Source organism: Equus przewalskii, chromosome 1, assembly GCF_037783145.1.
Source record: "Equus przewalskii isolate Varuska chromosome 1, EquPr2, whole genome shotgun sequence".
NCBI classification, from domain to species: domain Eukaryota; kingdom Metazoa; phylum Chordata; class Mammalia; order Perissodactyla; family Equidae; genus Equus; species Equus przewalskii.
The window spans coordinates 110,564,993-110,574,801 of NC_091831.1; the positions used below are offsets into that span (position 1 = coordinate 110,564,993).

Sequence of the window (9,809 nt, forward strand, 5' to 3'; positions counted from 1 at the left end):
AGTGGAATCATTGTTGTGTCTTCTGTTTGAAGTATCCTTCCCTTTGGAACTAAGATCACTAGGCAGGTAGAGCATAGGTCGTGTGGACAGGAAGTAAAAATTTTGCTAGTGGGTCACCAGGGTTAATAGTGAATGGTGCCACTCCCATCTCTACCCTTTGATTCCTGGACCTGTGAATCCTGGCTATCAGAGAAACTGAATCATATAATGAATGCTGATTCATATCATGTACAGCCTCCCAGAGAACCTTGCCACAGCCTTGCAAGGTATTGCCACTAGCTGGCAATGCATCAGCACCCTTCTACCAAGCCAGCTGATTTAGGATGGTGGGGAACATGATAAAATGAGTGAATTCCATGAACATGGGTCAATTGCTGCACGTCATTTGCTGTTGTAGGGGAGGAAAAAGTTTTCTTTGACCTTCTTAGGGTCCCTGGCTGGGTCTGACAATTAAAATGATAAAGGCAGAGTAACAGAAGAAAAGCATGCAAATTTTTTTAATATAAGTTTTATGTGACACAGAAGCCTTAATAAAGAAATGAAGACTCACATCCCACAACTGGAAGGACCTGCAACTAAGATATACAACTATGTACGGGGTGGGGGGCGGGGGCGAGGTGGGGGCGGGGTTGGAGAGATAAGGCAGGAAAAAAAAAAAAAGAAATGAAGACTTAAAGAAAGTTAGACCTGAGGATATTTATGCTAGGTTTGTTGAAGTGTGGGCAGTCATGGAGGAGTATGATAGGTTAAGGAGTATGAGGTAATTGCAGTAAACTGGGGAAAATTTAGAAAGGCTTGCTTGTTCAGATTTTTCTCAGTGTCCCTTTGTCTTTGGAGATGAGGATGCTCCATTCCTCCAGATATAGGGAAGGCATCTCTCACATGAGGGTTTTATGGCCTGTTTCAGGGAAGATGGGTGAGGTGCAGGTGAGGTAAGTATGACCTTCCTGCTTCTGTCGTTTTGTCAAACTTCTTCAGACTAAAATATTTAATATGCCAAGATGCCATACTTGGGGATAGAATGTCCTGAACCCCATCACTTTGAAGTGAGTTCTTTAATCAGAAACAATGCTATGTGGAATACCATGACAATGGATACAGCATTCTGTGAGTCCACGGATGGTAGTTTTGGCAGAAGTATTGCATGCAGGGAAGGCAAATCTGTATCCAGAGTAAACATCTACTCCAATAAGGACAAAATGCTTCCCCTTCCATGATGGAAGCAGTCCAATGTAATTAACCTGCTACCAGGTACCTGACTGATCACCCCCAGGAATGGTGCCATATCAGGGACTCAGTGTTAATTTCTGCTGCTGGCAGATTGGAGTCTCAGCAGTGGCTGTAGCGAGGTTAACCTTGGTGAGTGGAAGCCCGTGCTGCTGAGCCCACATATAATCTCCATCCCTGGCACCATGGCCTCTTTGTTCATGAGTCTGTTGGGCAATGACGTTGGTGGCTGGGGAAAGAAGTTGACTGGTATCCACGGAATGAATCATACTGTTCCTTTGATTATTAAAATTCTCTGCTGAGATGATCCTTTGGCAAACATTCACATGGAACACAAATATCTTCACATTGTTTGCCTGTTTAGAGCATTCTATTTATATACCTCTTTGGTAGGCCTCCTTGTCACCAGTTTTCCCATCATGTTCCTTGTAATTCCTTACCCATCCAGCCAAACCATGGCTACAGCTTTTCCAATCAGTATATAATCACATGTCTGGCCATTTCTTCTAAGCAAAGTGAACAATTAGGTGCACTTCTGGAAGTTCTGCCCACTGGAAGGATTTCCTTTTACCACTCTCCTTCAGGAACATCCCAGAAAGGGACCATAGTCCTGGAGCTGTCTACTTTCAGGTGGTGTCTGCATATCATGCAGGCCTGAGTTTTCTCTTCCTCTGTTATATGATCATAGGGCATCTCTATGAGGCCATATAATCAGCCAATCTCATTTCAGCTGTTAATATGAGAAAAATGTTTTGAGGGTATCATATCCGTGGTCATCCAGAACCTTGTTTCTTGTAAGTATGTGATTGGGGTATCCAAAGGTGATATTTTGCATATCTTTATTGCTACATCATACCGTGGACTATCAATGCTCTCTTTACTACTGGATATAGGGTTATTAATGTCTTTAAATCTAATCAGATTAAAGGACCAATTGCAGAAACCTCAGAACCAATTCAGAAAATTCATCCTTAAGATTCTGTTCCTTTAGAACCACTCTCAGTACTAAAATCTGTATTAGTCAGAGTTCTCCTGAGAAACAGAACCAATAGGGTATGTACATAGCATTGATCTCTCTCTCTTTTTATTTTGAGAGAGCTATTTTGAAAGAGAGAAAGATTGAGATTTACTCTAAGGAACTGATTCATGTTATTTTAGAGGCTGGCAAGTCCAAAATCCCATAGGGTAGGCTTGCAGGATAGAGACCCAGGGAAGGGTTGATGTTGCAGCTTGATTCCAAAACCAGTCTGTTGGCAGAATTCTATCTTTCTTAGAGGGACCTCAGTCAATTTTCTCTTAAGACCTTCAATTGATTGAATGAGGCTCATTGACATGATGGAGAATAATCTGCTTTATTCTAAGTCTACTGATTTAAATGTTAATCCCATATAAAAAATATCTTCACAGGAACATACAAATTGGTTTTTGACCAAATATATTGGTACTGTGGCCTAGTCAATTTGACACAAAAAATTATCATCACAGCCAGATAGTATATATTTTTGTCTTTGTGGACCATATGGTTTCTACTGTGTCAGGGAGGAAAAAGTTTTCCTCAACTCTCTTAAGATCTCTGACTGGGTCAGAAAATTAAACTGATAAGGTCATGCAAATTTATTTGATAAGTTTTATGTGTCATGGGAGCCTTCATTTTTAAGGAAATGAAGACCCAAATAAACACTTAGGCTTGACTGTTTTTATGCTAGCTTTGATGAAGTGAGCAGTCATGTGGAAATATGATAGGTCAAAGAGTATGAGGTTAGAGTAGTAAATGGGGAAATTTAGCAAGGCTTGTTTGTTCAGATTTTTCTTGGCTTCCCTTTGTCTTTGGAAATAAGGATGCTCTTTCCCTCCAGGTATAGGGAGGGCACCTCTCACAAGAGATGTATATGACCTATTTCAGAAGAGAAGAGTAGAGGGAAGATCAAAGTGACCTTCCTGCTTCTGCCATTTTCTCAAACCCTTCAGCTTAAAATATTCAATATGCCAAAGTGCCATATTTTGGGGTAGTGGGTCCTGAATGCCATCAGTTATAACTGTTCAACCGTCCACTTGAGTTGTAGCCATAGATGATATGTAAACAAATGGGCATGGCTGTTGTGAGATAATAGAAAATATATATATTGGTCTTTGCTCGCAGTTCCTGGCACAGACCTCCTAAGACCCTTGTAATTTTCTAAGTGGTAAGAACATTAGGAGCATCTCCTGTTCTAATATTTGGTCTTTGAGTCCTGTCCCTCACACAGGGCTCCTAAAAGCTTAGTAAATTCCTAAGTGATAAGAGCACTAGGAACATCTTTTCTTCCAATGAGGTAACTGCAAGTGGGCTCCTCGAGGGGGGCTGGTCACCAGAAAGACCAAGCCATGATTAGAAGCTTGGAATTTTCAGTCCCACCTCTCATCTTTCAGAGAGGGGAGAGGGGCTGGAAATGGACTTAATAATTGATCATGCCTATGTGAGGAAGCCTCCATAAAAATTCCAAATGTATGAGGTTCAGAGAGCTTCCAGGTTGGCAAACACATCCTAGTACTGGGAAGATGATGTGCCCCAACTCCACGGGGACAGAAGGTCTAGTGCTTGGAACCCTTCCAGACCTTACTGTATGTATCTCTTCATCTGGCTGTTCATCTGTATCCTTTATCACACCCTTTAACAAACTGATAAATGTTTCCCTGAATTCTGGGATCTGCTCTAGCAAATTAATAGAACCCAAGGGAGGAAGAGATGGACATGGGAACCTCCAATTTGTAGCCAAGTCAAAAAGAAGTTGTGGGTAACCTGGGGCTCTACTACTTGTGATTGGCATCTGAAGGGGGGGGCAGTCTCATTGGACTGAGCCCTCCACCTATGGGATCTGATGCTATGTCCATGTAGATAGTATCAGAGTTGAGTTAAGTTGTAGGACATCCAGTCTTGGAGAATTGCTTGGTTCAGAGAAAATCCCCTCACATTTGGTGATAGAAGTGTTAGAAATGAAGTAGTCTGAGTGACTGGTAGTAGTGTGAGATTAAAGGAGAAACACATAGGAGGTGGAGAACTGGGTTTTTGCCTACTCAGGAGGGAGACTGAATTTTTCTATTCAGCTGTGTTCGAATTGCACTTTATTTATAGACACTGAAATTTGAACTTAATATAATTTTCATTTGTCACAAAATAATCTTTCTTTTGATTCCCTGTCTACCATTTGAAAAACGTACAGGCAGTAGATGGGATCTAGCATAGTTTTTTGCCATCTAGGGTGTTCTTATCTAAAGCCTGGACACAGTGAGAATGTGTGCAAAAGTAGTGAGTAAGAGTGTCTTTTTTGTTTCAGCATTCTCAAGAGGAGTGGGAACTCTTTTTCCTTTGCTCAGCCTCTTCTATAACTGTTCCTTAGATTTTTCCAAGAAGCCTGCTGCTATTAGGAGAATCTTCCTCCTGTTATTCCCCAGACTTGGAGAGGGAGCCTATGGCAAAGATTTCTCTCTCCTGGTCAGCTTTCTTGTGAACCAGTTATGCACATAGTAAAAGGCTGCCACCAGTGCCTTGAGAAAGGAGCCTGTCAGGGCAGCTTTTGGGCTTTCCTGCTGAAAGTATGTATGTCCTGTTTTGTTTTTTCACCCAGCTTTCTTCTTGGACTTTAGGTTCATATATATGGATTTGTGCAAACCCTTTGTGGAATAAAAATTATAATGAAGAAAGTCATTACCCTTAGTAGACTGTAATCACAGCATAGGATAGAGGTTAAGAGCAGGGTCATGGGAACCAGAGTGCTAGGCTTCAATCAGGGTTCACCTACGTGTGAGCTGTATGAATTTTTTTGTGGTTCTTCACCTCTCTGGGCCTCAGTTTCCTAATGTGTAAAAGGGATGGAATAGGAAATAACTCATATAGTTGTTACTTGGACTAATGTTAAAGTGCCTGTAAAATCACCTGGTGCATAGAAAGCAGAATATGTATTTGTAAAGTAAATAAAAATAGCTGCTCACATAGAATGCAAACTTCAAACTGTGTAGTCTTTACAGTTTTATTGCCTTAAATTTCTGGTTCTGAATTTTTATTTTATTTATTATTTTTTTAAAGATTGGCACCTCAGCTAACAACTGTTGCCAACCTTTTTTTTTTCCTTCTTCTTCTCCCCAAAGCCTCCCAGAACATAGTTGTATATTCTAGTTATGAGTTCCTCTGGTTATGCTACATGGGACGCTGCCTCAGCATGGCCTGATGAGTGGTGCCATGTCCGCGCCCAGGTCTGAATCGGCAAAACCCTGGGCCACCAAAGCAGAGCACGTGAACTTAACCCCTTGGCCACGAGGCTGGTCCCCCAGCATATCTTATTTTCATGTCTGGGCATGACTTTATACTTGCCTCAAATTCAGGAAATACAAAACAATTTACATGAGTCAAAACATCTCAACCTACCACTCTCTTTTCTACAAGAATGTATTAATGTTTTATCAGTATTTCACCATTTAACAACAACCTCAAAATAGAAATTACCTTCAAAACAAAACATTCTCTTTGCTCCTCCCTGCCCACAAACTTTTTCACTAAGATTGATCCAGTTACCTCAGAAAACACTGTCTGTGTATTTGAAATTATCACTGTTTATTTGGACTGTTTGAAAAATCAAGAAAACTAAAAATAATGCTGTTGGGATTTGTGCAGATCTTGTCCAAGCAGCAGATTTTCTAGGGACCACAAAGTGTGTGTTTGAAATCCAAAGACTTCATGGTTAGAATGTAACATTTTGTCCTGCTGATTCTCAACATCTTCCAGTATTCGCCTGCCTGCCCCCCTCTCTTCCCGATGGTGGGCTGGGGTTTGATAGTGAAGGAGGGATGGGCTCCACTGCCAGGGAGTAAGCCTGGTGTTCTTTGTTTTTCACCTGCTACAGGACTGGTAAAGCCAGAGGTGGGGAGTCCACATGCTGTGTCAAAAGCACAAAGTAGGAAGGACCACCCAGCTAGAGAGAGCTGCAATAGATGCAGAGTGGAGCAATCACAAAGACCAAACACTTCAGAATGACTGTGCATCCTTGCACTTTTTCTTTCAAATTCCCTTTTCCTTATTGATTTCTATGAATTCCTGATGTAGCCAATGGATATTAATTTATTATCTAAGTATATTGCAAATAGGTACTCCTATCTCTTTTCTTTTAACCTTGTTTATTGTGTCTTTTTGCCAGACAAGTTTCCTTGAATGACTTTTTCTGTACTGTTTGCTTGTTTGCTTTTTATTTGGTACAATTCATAAATTTAAATGACAGAAATCTTTTTAAAAATTAGAGTTACTGAGATTCTTCAGTGGGACATCACTCTTCTACCCTTGTCTGCCAGGCTTCTTCTCCTTAGTCAGTGACTAAATTAGGACATTTTTGTATATCCTTTCTTGATCAGTTTTTTTCCCTTAATTAACTTATTTCAGAACAGTTTTAAATTTACATAATATTTCAAAGAAATTACAGAGTTCCCTTATTCCTCATACATATATTCCCCTATTATCAACATCTTACATTAGTATGGTACATTTGTTACAAAATAATGAACAAATATTGGTTCATTATTATTAACTGAAGGTCATATTTTATTCAGATGTCCTCAGTTTCTCCCTAATGTCCTTTTTCTGTTCCAGGATCTCATCCAGGATAACACATTACATTTACCACTCCTATCTCAGTGATCTTCTTGGTTGTGAAAAGACTCAGAAAGTTTCTCAGACTTCTTTGTTTTTGATGCCCTTGACAGTTTTGGGATTACTAGTCAGGTATTTTATAGAATGTCCCTCAACTGAGTTAAAAAAACTGATTTATAATGCAGTATCATAAAATCTACCTTTTCAAAATTGCACAATTCAGTGCTTTTTAGTATATTCACAGTTTTACAATCATCCCAAACATCCCCTATCTAATTTCAGAACATTTAAGCATCCTATAAAGAAACTCCCTAACATTTAGTAGTCACTCCCCATCACCCCTCCCCCATTCCCTGACAATCACTAATCAGCTTTCTGTCTCTATGGATTTGCCTATTCTGAACACTTCATATAAATGGACTCATACAAAATGTGGCCTTTTGTGTTCAGATTCTTTCACTTAGCATATTTTCAGGGTTCGTCTATTTTATAGCATGAATCAATACTTCCTTCCCTTTTATGGTCAAATGATATTCCATTGTATAAGATGTGCCATACCACATCATATTTTGTTCATTCATTCATCAGTTTATAGACATTTGGGATGTTTCCAATTTTCAACTATTATAATAAAGCTGCTATGAAAATTCATGTACAAGTTTTTTTGTAGATGTATATTTTCACTTCTTTTGGGATAGAATTGTGGGTCATAGGGTAACTTTATGGTTAAATTTTTAGGTACCCTCAAACTCTTTTCCAAAGTGGCTGCATTATTCTACATTCTTATCAGTGATTTATGAGGGTTCCAATTTCTTCACATCCTCCATAACACTTGTTATTGTCTTTCTGATTATAGCCCTCCTAGAGAGTGTGAAGTGCTATCTCATTGAGTTATTCATTTGCATTTCCCTGATGACTGATGATGTTAAGCATCTTTTCATGTGCTGATTGGCCATTTGTTTATCATTTTTTGGTTAGTTGTCTATTCAAATCCTTTGCCCATTTAAAGTTTTTTTTTTTGTCTTTCTTTTGCTGAGTTGTAAGACTTCCTATATAAGCCATATCATTTGAAACTATTTTCTACCATTCTGCTGGGTTTTTCTTCATTTTCTTAATAGTGTCCCTGAAGCAAAACCTTTTATATAATTGTGATGAAGTCCAATTTATCTATTTTTTCCTTTTGCTTTTGCATTAGGTATCATAAGTAAGAAAATATTGTGTAAGTCAAAGTCACACAGTTTTACACCTATGTTTTCTCCTAAGAAATTTATATTTTGAACTCTTACATTTATTCCTTTGATCCACTTTGAGTTTATTTTTGTATATGGTGTGATGTATGAGTTCTGATCAGTTTTTGCAGATCGTCCAGCTCTAGTTGTATAGATAGCATTTTTAATCCAGACTTGGTATCCTGTAAGCTCCTATCCTTGAGTGTTTTACTCAGGGATAAGTCTAGACTTCGGAAAAAATGGAATGGTTGGGAGACACATCAAGGTCTAGTGGCACGGTCCTTATAGCCAAGTTTACTGATGAAGTCTCCTTTTCTGTATATTTACTTCTCAATTGCAGGATATGCTCAGTCAGGCTTATAAACTGATAAAATTGTCCTCAAGTAGATGAGTGAGCCAAAATGGCAGCTCTCTGGGTTGTCTGTAAGGCACAGAAAGCCCATCATGCCTTCTCTGGCAACCAAGGCCAGCTTCTTAATGCGGTAGAGCAGCCAGGAAGTTATGAGGAGAGTGGTCGGAGTTCTCAAAAACAGCAGGCTACAAAGAGTGTATGATGGGTCAAGAAACTAGACAATCAAGTACATTAGAGTTGAGAACGAAGTATAATTTTGTTTTATCAAAATACTGAATTTTAAATTTTAAAAGTACTTAATGATCACTGCAAAAAGTATAAACATGGTAAAAAGTAAAAAACAAAACCAAAAAAATGCCCAAATTGTCATAGCCAAGTGGAGACTAAAGAGACATGACTACTGAACATAATACATGTGGTATCTTGCAACAAGAAAAGGACATTAGGAAAAACCTGAGGAAATCTGAATAAGGTGTGGAATTTAGTTTACAATAAAAAATATATACCAAATTCCAATCCCCTGGGAGTACTGCTTCCAGGTGGAAATACCACAGTAATATTTGGAGTAATTCTAAGAGCTAACACTTCTATAGAGCTTTTAGTCTGTATCAGACCCTATTCTAAATATGTATATTAACTCATTTAGTTGTCAAATCATCATATAAGTACAATTCCCCTGTGTTTTACAGATTTGGAAAATAAGGCACTGAAAGTTAGATAACTTGTCCAAGGTAACATTGCTGTCAAACGTCAAAGCTAGACTTTGAATCAAATGAGTCTGAGTTCTAGGGCACGGTTTTCATCACTGAACTATAGTGGTGTGTGTTCTTTCATACTTTTTTCAATGCATGTAAATATATTTACATAAGATATCCACGTATAATTCATCATTATATTTTGCTATGCACTCCTATGATTAGAGTTGACTTTCTAAGTATAGTGGATTAACTCAATATAGTCAATATGCCAGAGCGGCATATTTTGAGGTGGCATGTTCTGATCTCCTTCCTATGTTACTTCGCATGAATATGTAAAAATGCACTATTATAAGTTGTAAGTTTTGTAGGTCAAACACTGTTAGATATTAATTTCACATGGTTCAGTCTAATACTTCTTTATATCACCCAACTTGTATTTTATTGATATATACATTAATTTATTTAGATTGTCTTTCATGATGCACATTACATAGTTTTCAACTTTTTATTATGATAGAGATGTACATTAATATGTCTCTTCACACTTGTTTGCATATAAGATCATTGGGAAAAGAGCTGGAGCTTAGGGAGAAGGGCAGGAGATTTTAGCCATTTAGTCACTTTTACCCTCAGTCCTTTGATATGGACAATTGAGAAAAGGGAAAAGCTATGTAAAAAGCTATGCAAAT

The 9,809-nt window shown here is 38.5% G+C and overlaps 1 long non-coding RNA gene across 11 annotated transcripts in view; it reads right to left on the reverse strand.

Annotated features, from left to right (window-relative positions):
* Positions 1-9,809, reverse strand: part of LOC103565380 (uncharacterized) — a 160,994-nt gene that overhangs the window by 148,654 nt on the left and 2,531 nt on the right. The window lies entirely within an intron of this gene.